A 14146-nucleotide genomic window follows, 5' to 3' on the forward strand; every position below is an offset into this window, starting at 1 on the left:
ACCATTACTGACGACCAACTGCTCAGTCCCACATCATCCACACTGTACCATTATCCACCACAGAATCTGCTTCCATACTGGTGCACTATATAGGGAATAGGGTGCCATTTCAGATGGTGCACTATATAGGGAATAGGGTGCCATTTCAGATGGTGCACTATATAGGGAATAGGGTGCCATTTCAGATGGTGCACTATATAGGGAATAGGGTGCCATTTCAGATGGTGCACTATATAGGGAATAGGGTGCCATTTCAGATGGTGCACTATATCAGTGTTCAGCTCGTCTCTTGCAGCAGTAGCTCTGGTCCAGGGTGTTTTTTTCTCCGGCTTCGCTCTTCACTATTGGAGGACAATGATGAGAGAGCAGCTGAAAGACACCCTGCACCAGAGCTACTACAGGGGATACGGACCAGTACTTAAGATCTGTTGATTTAACTGATTTGGATTTTCTTTGTAAATTTGAGCTTAAGAACAATAATAAATAAAAAGCTTTTTTTCTAAATAGTGTGCCTGTTTGAATGTTTTGGTGGAGATTTTGTTAACTAAAATATGAAACTAAGTCTCTAATTCTTTCATACATTTCTAAAATGTCCTTCTGTAGCTCAGTTGGTAGAGCATGGCGCTTGTAACGCCAGGGTTTTGTCAAACAGATGCACACATGACTTGGATAAAAGCGTCTGCTAAATGGCATATATTATTATTATTATTATGTTTTGTCAAACAGATCTCTTGTCAGACATTCAGTAACCAACATGGAACGCTGTAGTGGAAATGCTATGACTCAAAAACAAAATTCAGAATGTGTTTAATTTTTATTTTTTAAGTATCTTTATTGATGCTTCAATTAATTTATCATGTGGTGAATAATGTTTTTCTAGATGAAAGGATGCGTAGCGTGTAGTTTAAACGCTTGCTTTTCTCCTTAGAAAAAAAGGGTGTGTCACGTCCTGTCGCGAGGAGACTCTGGTGCATCCTCTGGAAGTCCGTAATGGGAGGGGCCACAGCCTCCTTCGATCTCCGATTAACGTATTGACACGCTCCTTGACCACTTGGTTTCTGGGTTGCAGAGGGGAATGTCTTTTGCCCAATTGGGGAGTCTCTATATGTATTGTGGGGAGTCTCTATATGTATTGTGGGGAGTCTCTATATGTATTGTGGGAGTCTATGTATGGGGAGTCTATATGTATTGCGGGGAGTCTATATGTATTGTGGGGAGTCTCTATATGTATTGTGGGGAGTCTCTATATGTATTGTGGGGAGTCTCTATATGTATTGTGGGGAGTCTCTATATGGGAGTCTCTATATGTATTGTGGGGAGTCTCTATATGTATTGTGGGGAGTCTCTATATGTATTGTGGGGAGTCTCTATATGTATTGTGGGGAGTCTCTATATGTATTGTGGGGAGTCTCTATATGTATTGTGGGGAGTCTCTATATGTATTGTGGGGAGTCTCTATATGTATTGTGGGGAGTCTCTATATGTATTGTGGGGAGTCTCTATATGTATTGTGGGGAGTCTCTATATGTATTGTGGGGAGTCTCTATATGTATTGTGGGGAGTCTCTATATGTATTGTGGGGAGTCTCTATATGTATTGTGGGGAGTCTCTATATGTATTGTGGGGAGTCTCTATATGTATTGCGGGGAGTCTATATGTATTGTGGGGAGTCTCTATATGTATTGCGGGGAGTCTCTATGTATTGCGGGGAGTCTCTATATGTATTGCGGGGAGTCTCTATGTTCTGCTTGAAGTATCCTTCCCTTGCTCTGCACCCAGAAGACACCGGACTGTGTTCTGGCTTCCTGTCCAGTCCTGCTTGCTCTCCGAGGATTCAATCTGGGGGCACGTTGTAGAGAGCTCTCAACAATGCACCTTTTTAAAGGCAATGTCCCTGCATCTGCTCAGATTGCATTCACAGTAAGAGCTGCAGATGTCGGCTCAATCAGGAAGTACCTACAGCGCGCTTCATGTTGACTTCTGGCCTTAATTGAGTTCCCCTAATTGTTCTGGGAAGATAATTACATATATATTTTTAATACTTTCTTGACTAGAATAAAATGGTTTAACTCTATAGGTGACTAGGAGGATCACATCACTACAAACTAGCTTACTGAATCAGGTTATCACTGACTGGCCAGGAGACAGGAAGTGATAGTAGTACATCCCAAATGGCACCCTATTCCCTATATAGTGCACTACATTGGCCAGAGCCCTATGGGTCCATGTAGTGCACTATATAGGGAATAGGGTTCCATTTGGGACAGCCAGTACATTGCTACCCTTTCAGTGTCTTATGATTGGTCCGTCCTCTCCTCAGTATAACTGAGACTCCTCCTCCCCCATTGGGACTCAGGAACACGGAACCCTTCCCGGGACACGGGTTCCACCACCAGTTCTAGAAGACCTGGAGGTTCTGGAACCGTCAGCTCGGTCACCCGGAATAAGGGGCAGTAGGCTCGGCCAATCAGGGCCAGCTTGCCAGATGGGATCCGGGGGTCTGGACCCCTCAGCCGGCGCCAGTACACCAGGAAGTGGCGTACGAGTTGGGCAGGGTAGCGCCAGCGCAGGGTGGCGTTGAGATTAAGTTTATTGGCGCCCCTCAGCCACACCACGTCATAAAGACACACACTCTGGACTGGGAGGGGAGGAACGGAGAGGGACTCAGCGTCCAGGATCTGGGAGGAGGGAGACAAAGACAGACATCTTATATCTTATGTGGTGGCCAGGTGGGAAGGACTGGTTCATTCTACTGTATGTGGTGGCCAGGTGGGAAGGACTGGTTCATTCTACTGTATGTGGTGGCCAGGTGGGAAACACGACTGGTTCATTCTACTGTATGTGGTGGCCAGGTGGGAAGAAGGACTGGTTCATTCTACTGTATGTGGTGGCCAGGTGGGAAACACGACTGGTTCATTCTACTGTATGTGGTGGCCAGGTGGGAAACACGACTGATTCATTCTACTGTATGTGGTGGCCAGGTGGGAAACACGACTGGTTCATTCTACTGTATGTGGTGGCCAGGTGGGAAGGAGGACTGGTTCATTCTACTGTATGTGGTGGCCAGGTGGGAAACACGACTGGTTCATTCTACTGTATGTGGTGGCCAGGTGGGAAACACGACTGGTTCATTCTACTGTATGTGGTGGCCAGGTGGGAAGGACTGGTTCATTCTACTGTATGTGGTGGCCAGGTGGAAAACACGACTGGTTCATTCTACTGTATGTGGTGGCCAGGTGGGAAGGACTGGTTCATTCTACTGTATGTGGTGGCCAGGTGGGAAGGACTGGTTCATTCTACTGTATGTGGTGGCCAGGTGGGAAGAAGGACTGGTTCATTCTACTGTATGTGGTGGCCAGGTGGGAAACACGACTGGTTCATTCTACTGTATGTGGTGGCCAGGTGGGAAGGACTGGTTCATTCTACTGTATGTGGTGGCCAGGTGGGAAGGACTGGTTCATTCTACTGTATGTGGTGGCCAGGTGGGAAGAAAGGACTGGTTCATTCTACTGTATGTGGTGGCCAGGTGGGAAGGACTGGTTCATTCTACTGTATGTGGTGGCCAGGTGGGAAGAAGGACTGGTTCATTCTACTGTATGTGGTGGCCAGGTGGGAAGAAAGGACTGGTTCATTCTACTGTATGTGGTGGCCAGGTGGAAAACACGACTGGTTCATTCTACTGTATGTGGTGGCCAGGTGGAAAACACGACTGGTTCATTCTACTGTATGTGGTGGCCAGGTGGGAAGGACTGGTTCATTCTACTGTATGTGGTGGCCAGGTGGGAAACACGACTGGTTCATTCTACTGTATGTGGTGGCCAGGTGGGAAGGACTGGTTCATTCTACTGTATGTGGTGGCCAGGTGGGAAACATGACTGGTTCATTCTACTGTATGTGGTGGCCAGGTGGGAAACACGACTGGTTCATTCTACTGTATGTGGTGGCCAGGTGGGAAACACGACTGGTTCATTCTACTGTATGTGGTGGCCAGGTGGAAAACACGACTGGTTCATTCTACTGTATGTGGTGGCCAGGTGGGAAGGACTGGTTCATTCTACTGTATGTGGTGGCCAGGTGGGAAACACGACTGGTTCATTCTACTGTATGTGGTGGCCAGGTGGGAAACACGACTGGTTCATTCTACTGTATGTGGTGGCCAGGTGGGAAGGAGGACTGGTTCATTCTACTGTATGTGGTGGCCAGGTGGGAAACACGACTGGTTCATTCTACTGTATGTGGTGGCCAGGTGGGAAGAAGGACTGGTTCATTCTACTGTATGTGGTGGCCAGGTGGGAAACACGACTGGTTCATTCTACTGTATGTGGTTATATCCTACCGGTGGGCCTATAATGCTCTTAGGATTGTTCTAGAAATCTCACTTTTTTTTCCCTGTGCGTACGAACATTCTAAATTCCGTATTTTAAAACAGTTTCTACACAACATTGATAAGTGAGGCCCCAGGCCTAAGAGTCGGGGACAGATATGATTCTGGTGATGGGTAATTCTGTGGTGAGGTCTCTCTCTCTCACCATAATCTCTCCGACCCGGCATTTGAAGGGTGTGTCCTTATCTCCTCCATCACGCTGCACGCTGACACACACATCCCTCAGAGCACAGCCCTGCAGCTCCAACTGGGAACACCTGACACACACACACATACACACACACACACACGTTATTACAAACAGTATTACTAGCCTATATCACACACACACACGTTATTACAAACAGTATTACTAGCCTATATCACACACACACACACACACACACACACACACACACACACACACACACACACACACACACACACACACACACACACACACACACACACGTTATTACAAACAGTATTACTAGCCTATATCACACACACACGTTATTACAAACAGTATTACTAGCCTATATCACACACACACACACACACACACGTTATTACAAACAGTATTACTAGCCTATATCACACACACATCCCTCAGAGCACAGCCCTGCAGCTCCAACTGGGAACACCAGGCACACACACACACACACACACACACACACACACACACACACACACACACACACACACACACACACACACACACACACACACACACACACACACACACACACACACACACACACACACACACACACACACACACACACACACACACACACGTTATTACAAACAGTACTACTAGCCTATATCACACACACACATCCCTCAGAGCACAGCCCTGCAGCTCCAACACTCACACATCCCTCAAAGCACAGCCCTTCTGCTCCAACACTCACACACCCCTCAGAGCACAGCCCTGCAGCTCCAACACTCACACATCCCTCAGAGCACAGCCCTGCAGCTCCAACACTCACACATCCCTCAGAGCACAGCCCTGCAGCTCCAACACTCACACACCCCTAAGAGCACAGCCCTGCAGCTCCAACACTCACACATCCCTCAGAGCACAGCCCTGCAGCTCCAACACTCACACACCCCTCAGAGCACAGCCCTGCAGCTCCAACACTCACACACCCCTCAGAGCACAGCCCTGCAGCTCCAACACTCACACATCCCTCAGAGCACAGCCCTGCAGCTCCAACACTCACACACCCCTCAGAGCACAGCCCTGCAGCTCCAACACTCACACATCCCTCAGAGCACAGCCCTGCAGCTCCAACACTCACACATCCCTCAGAGCACAGCCCTGCAGCTCCAACACAGAGGTCTTCTTACCTGACAGTCCATCCGTCTGGGTTCCACTGTCCACAGCTCTGAGAGAACTGTCTCATCAACTGGTGGTCCTCTGTTAAAGCAACGGGCTCAATACTGCTGGCTACACACACACACACACACACACACACACACACACACACACACACACACACACACACACACACACACACACACACACACACACACACACACACACACACACACACACACCAATAATAATACAACACAGGGATATCCTGAACACCTCTGTGTGATATGACTCACTAGGTATATCCTGAACACCTCTGTGTGATATGACTCACTAGGTATATCCTGAACACCTCTGTGTGATATGACTCACTAGGTATATCCTGAACACCTCTGTGTGATATGACTCACTAGGTATATCCTGAACACCTCTGTGTGATATGACTCACTAGGTATATCCTGAACACCTCTGTGTGATATGACTCACTAGGTATATCCTGAACACCTCTGTGTGATATGACTCACTAGGTATATCCTGAACACCTCTGTGTGATATGACTCACTAGGTATATCGAACACCTCTGTGTGATATGACTCACTAGGTATATCCTGAACACCTCTGTGTGATATGACTCACTAGGTATATCGAACACCTCTGTGTGATATGACTCACTAGGTATATCCTGAACACCTGTGTGATATGACTCACTAGGTATATCAAACACCTCTGTGTGATATGACTCACTAGGTATATCCTGAACACCTGTGTGATATGACTCACTAGGTATATCGAACACCTCTGTGTGATATGACTCACTAGGTATATCCTGAACACCTCTGTGTGATATGACTCACTAGGTATATCCTGAACACCTCTGTGTGATATGACTCACTAGGTATATCCTGAACACCTCTGTGTGATATGACTCACTAGGTATATCCTGAACACCTCTGTGTGATATGACTCACTAGGTATATCCTGAACACCTCTGTGTGATATGACTCACTAGGTATACCCTGAACACCTCTGTGTGATATGACTCACTAGGTATACCCTGAACACCTCTGTGTGATATGACTCACTAGGTATATCCTGAACTGTGTGTGATATGACTCACTAGGTATATCCTGAACTGTGTGTGATATGACTCACTAGGTATATCCTGAACACCTCTGTGTGATATGACTCACTAGGTATATCCTGAACACCTCTGTGTGATATGACTCACTAGGTATATCCTGAACACCTCTGTGTGATGTGACTCACTAGGTATATCCTGAACACCTCTGTGTGATATGACTCACTAGGTATACCCTGAACACCTCTGTGTGATATGACTCACTAGGTATACCCTGAACACCTCTGTGTGATATGACTCACTAGGTATACCCTGAACACCTCTGTGTGATATGACTCACTAGGTATATCTTGAACTGTGTGTGATATGACTCACTAGGTATATCCTGAACTGTGTGTGATATGACTCACTAGGTATATCGTGAACTGTGTGTGATATGACTCACTAGGTATATCCTGAACATCTCTGTGTGATATGACTCACTAGGTATATCCTGAACACCTCTGTGTGATATGACTCACTAGGTATATCCTGAACACCTGTGTGATATGACTCACTAGGTATATCAAACACCTCTGTGTGATATGACTCACTAGGTATATCCTGAACACCTCTGTGTGATATGACTCACTAGGTATATCGAACACCTCTGTGTGATATGACTCACTAGGTATATCCTGAACACCTCTGTGTGATATGACTCACTAGGTATATCCTGAACACCTCTGTGTGATATGACTCACTAGGTATATCCTGAACACCTCTGTGTGATATGACTCACTAGGTATATCCTGAACACCTCTGTGTGATGTGACTCACTAGGTATATCCTGAACACCTCTGTGTGATATGACTCACTAGGTATACCCTGAACACCTCTGTGTGATATGACTCACTAGGTATACCCTGAACACCTCTGTGTGATATGACTCACTAGGTATACCCTGAACACCTCTGTGTGATATGACTCACTAGGTATATCCTGAACTGTGTGTGATATGACTCACTAGGTATATCCTGAACTGTGTGTGATATGACTCACTAGGTATATCCTGAACACCTCTGTGTGATATGACTCACTAGGTATATCCTGAACACCTCTGTGTGATATGACTCACTAGGTATATCCTGAACACCTCTGTGTGATGTGACTCACTAGGTATATCCTGAACACCTCTGTGTGATATGACTCACTAGGTATACCCTGAACACCTCTGTGTGATATGACTCACTAGGTATACCCTGAACACCTCTGTGTGATATGACTCACTAGGTATACCCTGAACACCTCTGTGTGATATGACTCACTAGGTATATCTTGAACTGTGTGTGATATGACTCACTAGGTATATCCTGAACTGTGTGTGATATGACTCACTAGGTATATCGTGAACTGTGTGTGATATGACTCACTAGGTATATCCTGAACATCTCTGTGTGATATGACTCACTAGGTATATCCTGAACACCTCTGTGTGATATGACTCACTAGGTATACCCTGAACACCTCTGTGTGATATGACTCACTAGGTATATCCTGAACACCTCTGTGTGATATGACTTACTAGGTATATCCTGAACACCTGTGTGATATGACTCACTAGGTATATCCTGAACACCTGTGTGATATGACTCACTAGGTATATCCTGAACACCTCTGTGTGATATGACTCACTAGGTATATCCTGAACACCTCTGTGTGTGCAGAGTGTAGCATCAGCAGTCTTTAACTCCAGAGAGACAGTGACCCCAGGAGACGGCTTATAGATCAGAGACACAAAGACCCTGGAGGATAGAGGCACCTGGAGAGAAAAGATCCTGGGAGGGGAGAGAGGGAGAAGAGAGGGAGCAATGGGAAGGGGAAGGGAGGGAGCGAGGGGAAAGGGAAGAGAGGGAGAAGAGAGGGAGGGAAGGAGAAGAGAGGGAGGAGGGGAAGAGAGGGGAGAGAGGGAGAAGAGAGGGAGCGAGGGGAAGGGGAAGGGAGGGAGCGAGGGGAGGGAGAAGAGAGGGAGCGAGGGGAAGGGGAAGGGAGGGAGCGAGGGGAAGGGGAAGGGAGGGAGCGAGGGGAAGGGGAAGGGAGGGAGCGAGGGGAAGGGGAAGGGAGGGAGCGAGGGGAAGGGGAAGGGAGGGAGCAAGGGGAAGGGGAAGGGAGGGAGCAAGGGGAAAGGGAAGAGAGGGAGAAGAGAGGGAGCGATGGGAAGGGGAAGAGAGGGAGAAGAGAGGGGAAGGGGAAGAGGGGGAGCGAGGGGAAGGGGAAGAGGGGGAGCGAGGGGAAGGGGAAGAGGGAGAAGAGAGGGAGCGATGGGAAGGGGAAGAGAGGGGCCATAGCATTTGAATCCTTAAAGCTGTAAGAGGAATATACAAGCCCTCATGAACACACACTCCCCCACACACTCCCCTACCTGGCGCAGACTTTAGACAGCATGGAGGGTAGGACGCCCTCTACGAGCAGAGAGCTGCCCCCGCTCCAGGCATCTTCAGGGCAGCCCTGGGTCCTCAGCCACCCCTCCCCCTCGAGAGTCTCTCTGTAGTATAGAGGTTGCAGCTCCTGGGCATCCAGGTTGAACCAGCTACGATCCACCTCACGCTACACAACCCAGCAGATAGACACACACAGGAAAGGTCAGAGGGTAACTACAGGACACGAAGAGGACAGAATCCCATCCAATGATACATATTGCAGTACAATGCATTCCAAAGAAGACCCAGATCCTTGTTGTTATGAGTCGTGTGACAGTCATGGAATTTTGGACACCGATAATTGGGCAGCCAAACGACCGCAGTCTCCGTAATAACCGCTGAGCACATTTTCTCCTCTCCTAACTGCATGTGCTGCCATAGAAATAAAATGAATAGAACAGGCGTCCCCATTCAAGTCAATTATGGCATAATGGGTGGACTGGCAGCCATTGCGAGTGTACCCCATAGGAGCAGAGCAGGAAGTGTACCCATTGGAGCAAAGCAGGAAGTGTACCCATTGGAGCAAAGCAGGAAGTGTACCCATAGGAGCAGAGCAGGAAGTGTACCCATAGGAGCAAAGCAGGAAGTGTACCAATAGGAGCAGAGCAGGAAGTGTACCCCATAGGAGCAGAGCAGGAAGTGTATCCATAGGAGCAGAGCAGGAAGTGTACCCATAGGAGCAGAGCAGGAAGTGTACCCATAGGAGCAGAGCAGGAAGTGTACCCCATAGGAGCAGAGCAGGAAGTGTACCCATAGGAGCAGAGCAGGAAGTGTACCCATAGGAGCAAAGCAGGAAGTGTACCCGTCAATATGTGCTGTGATTTGTTGATACAACTCAACTGACAAATACATTATATTGCATGAGCCACATCAGTTAACATCATTTGAATGAAAATTCTACATTATCATGGAAAGTAAAAATATATAAAAAATAATAAATAAAATTGCATCACAATACCCAGGCAGCCATGGTGGGGGCAATTTTATGAATATTCTAGACATAGAACCCGTCCTCTGATTGGTTGACTCACTCACCTGTCCCCTCCAGTAGAGGCTGGTCCCAGCACCGTGGCAGAAGGAGGAGACGAAAGGGAGGGGCGACGAGGGCCGGTGGACATACAGGAAGTCAGACAGAAGAGACCAGAACCTGCACACAGGAAACAGGATGTGACATTGTCGGATACGACATAGGAGGGTCACTTTCTACTGTGGCTATGCTACGTGTGGTATGAGTGAGCGCTTTTATAAGAGAGAAAATATAGTCTATTTTATTAGTTTATTCAACAGGGTCCAGGGACCATGTATAACAAACATGACACCAGATGTTAGCATCAGGTGTTAGCATCAGGTGTTAGCATCAGGTGTTAGCATCAGGTGTTAGCATCAGGTGTTAGCTCCAGGTGTTAGCGTCAGGTGTTAGCGTCAGGTGTTAGCGTCAGGTGTTAGCGCCAGGTGTTAGCGCCAGGTGTTAGCTACATGCCTTGTACTCATCTAAAGTCCTTAGATAGACAGCATCACTTCATATTTCCCAGAGGCATTTAAGGTGTGGTGTTCGATAAAACATTCCACGACATCATACAAAATCCCCAAAACAACCACAGCGCTACACTAGACAAAATCCCCAAAACAACCACAGCGCTACACTAGACAAAACAACCACAGCGCTACACTAGACAAAACAACCACAGCGCTACACTAGACAAAACAACCACAGCACTACACTAGACAAAACAACCACAGCACTACACTAGACAAAACAACCACAGCGCTACACTAGACAAAACAACCACAGCACTACACTAGACAAAACAACCACAGCGCTACACTAGACAAAACAACCCCAGTGCTACACTAGACAAAATCCCCAAAACAACCACAGCGCTACACTAGACAAAACAACCACAGCACTACACTAGACAAAACAACCACAGCGCTACACTAGACAAAACAACCACAGCACTACACTAGACAAAACAACCACAGCGCTACACTAGACAAAACAACCACAGCACTACACTAGACAAAATCCCCAAAACAACCACAGCGCTACACTAGACAAAACAACCACAGCGCTACACTAGACAAAACAACCACAGCGCTACACTAGACAAAACAACCATAGCGCTACACTAGACAAAATCCCCAAAACAACCACAGCGCTACACTAGACAAAACAACCACAGCGCTACACTAGACAAAACAACCACAGCACTACACTAGACAAAACAACCACAGCGCTACACTAGACAAAACAACCATAGCGCTACACTAGACAAAACAACCATAGCGCTACACTAGACAAAACAACCACAGTGCTACACTAGACAAAACAACCACAGCACTACACTAGACAAAACAACCACAGCGCTACACTAGACAAAACAACCATAGCGCTACACTAGACAAAATCCCCAAAACAACCACAGTGCTGCACTAGACAAAACAACCACAGCACTACACTAGACAAAACAACCACAGCGCTACACTAGACAAAACAACCATAGCGCTACACTAGACAAAATCCCCAAAACAACCACAGTGCTGCACTAGACAAAACAACCACAGCACTACACTAGACAAAACAACCACAGCGCTACACTAGACAAAACAACCATAGCGCTACACTAGACAAAATCCCCAAAACAACCACAGCGCTACACTAGACAAAACAACCGGTGCTACACTAGACAAAACAACCACAGCGCTACACTAGACAAAACAACCACAGCGCTACACTAGACAAAACAACCACAGCGCTACACTAGACAAAACAACCACAGCGCTACACTAGACAAAATCCCCAAAACAACCACAGCGCTACACTAGACAAAACAACCACAGCGCTACACTAGACAAAACAACCACAGCGCTACACTAGACAAAACAACCACAGCGCTACACTAGACAAAATCCCCAAAAAACAACCACAGCACTACACTAGACAAAATCCCCTAGACAAAACAACCACAGCGCTACACTAGACAAAACAACCACAGTGCTACACTAGACAAAACAACCACAGCGCTACACTAGACAAAACAACCACAGCGCTACACTAGACAAAACAACCACAGCGCTACACTAGACAAAACAACCACAGCGCTACACTAGACAAAACAACCACAGCGCTACACTAGACAAAACAACCGGTGCTACACTAGACAAAACAACCACAGCGCTACACTAGACTAGAAAACAACCACAGCGCTACACTAGACAAAACAACCACAGCGCTACACTAGACAAAACAACCACAGCGCTACACTAGACAAAATCCCCAAAACAACCACAAACAACCACAGCGCTACACTAGACAAAACAACCACAGCGCTACACTAGACAAAACAACCACAGCGCTACACTAGACAAAACAACCACAGTGCTACACTAGACAAAATCCCCAAAACAACTACACAGCACTACACTAGACAAAATCCCCAAAACAACCACAGCACTACACTAGACAAAACAACCACAGCGCTACACTAGACAAAACAACCACAGACAAAACAACCACAGCACTACACTAGACAAAACAACCACAGCGCAACACTAGACAAAACAACCACAGCGCTACACTAGACAAAACAACCACAGCGCTACACTAGACAGTAAAAGCAGCAGAAGTTCATCTCACTTGTCCTGTTCCTTCCTGAAGTCATTCTTGTCTGGGATGGACTCGTACACCCAGCCTGGAGCAAAGATGGCCGTGGAGAAGTCATGTTTACGAATCATCTCCAGAGCCTGGGGAGGGAGGGACTGGTGTTTATATATTGTTACGAGCACACACCACTTTATGATCACAGACACACACACACACAACCATAATAAACTCCACTTCTTTAAGAAGACACACACGTACCTGTGACTAAGCACTGACACACACCCCCTTCTCCCACCAACTCTCTACCCCCCTCCCACCCTTCTCCTCCCCTCCCTCCCACCCTCCTACCCACACACCCCACCCTTCTCCCACCATCTCCCTCCTCCTACCCTTCCCCCTCCTACCCCCCCTCCTACCCCCTCCGACCCTCCCCTCTGACCCTCCCCTCCGACCCTCCCCCTCCGATCCTCCCCACCTACCCTCCCCCTCCTACCCTCCCAGTTCTAACCTTATTAGTCTCCAGCTTCCCCCCACCACCTCTCCCCTGGCGAACACGTCCACCCCAACAAAGATGTCCGCCAGCCGGCCCTGAGCAGCTGAGTAGGCCTTCATTCCCTCCAGGTTCTGCTCTGTCCAGTTATAGTTGGTGAAGATACCATCACACGCTGAGAAAAACACTCTGAGAGAAGGGGGAGGGAGAGAGAGAGAGAGGTGAAGGGGGGAGTGGAGAGAGAGAGAGAGAGAGAGAGAGAGAGAGAGAGAGAGAGAGAGAGAGAGAGAGGAGAAGGGGGAGTAGAGATGAAGAGGGGAGAGGAGAGAGAGAGGGAGGTGAAGGGGGAGTGGAGAGAGATAGAGAGGTGAAGGGGGAGTGGAGAGAGAGAGAGAGGTGAAGGGGGGAGTGGAGAGAGGAGAGAGGTAAAGGGGGGAGTGGAGAGAGAGAGAGTTGAAGGGGGGAGTGAGAGAGGTTAAGGGGGAGTGGAGAGAGAGAGAGTTGAAGGGGGAGGAGAGAGGTTAAGGGGGAGTGGAGAGAGAGAGAGTTGAGAGGGAGAGAGAGAGAGAGAGAGAGAGAGAGAGAGAGAGAGAGAGAGTGAGAGAGAGAGAGAGAGAGAGAGAGAGAGGTGAAGGGGGGAGTAGAGAGGTGAAGGGGGGAGTGGAGAGAGAGGGAGGTGAAGGGGGAGTGGAGAGAGAGAGAGAGGTGAAGGGGGAGTGGAGAGAGGTAAAGGGGGAGTGGAGAGAGAGAGAGAGAGAGGTGAAGGGGGAGTGGAGAGAGAGGTTAAGGGGGGAGGGAGAGAGAGGTTAAGGGGGAGAGAGAGAGAGAGAG

The 14146-nt window shown here is 47.9% G+C and overlaps 1 pseudogene; it reads right to left on the reverse strand.

Moving 5' to 3' along the window:
- Positions 1–1293: 1293 nt before the first annotated feature.
- On the reverse strand, positions 1294–13571 carry LOC124027922 (annotated as a pseudogene).
- Between the last annotated feature and the right edge of the window lie 575 nt (positions 13572–14146).

The sequence above is a fragment of the Oncorhynchus gorbuscha genome, unplaced genomic scaffold, assembly GCF_021184085.1.
Source record: "Oncorhynchus gorbuscha isolate QuinsamMale2020 ecotype Even-year unplaced genomic scaffold, OgorEven_v1.0 Un_scaffold_3557, whole genome shotgun sequence".
Taxonomy (NCBI): Eukaryota; Metazoa; Chordata; class Actinopteri; order Salmoniformes; family Salmonidae; genus Oncorhynchus; species Oncorhynchus gorbuscha.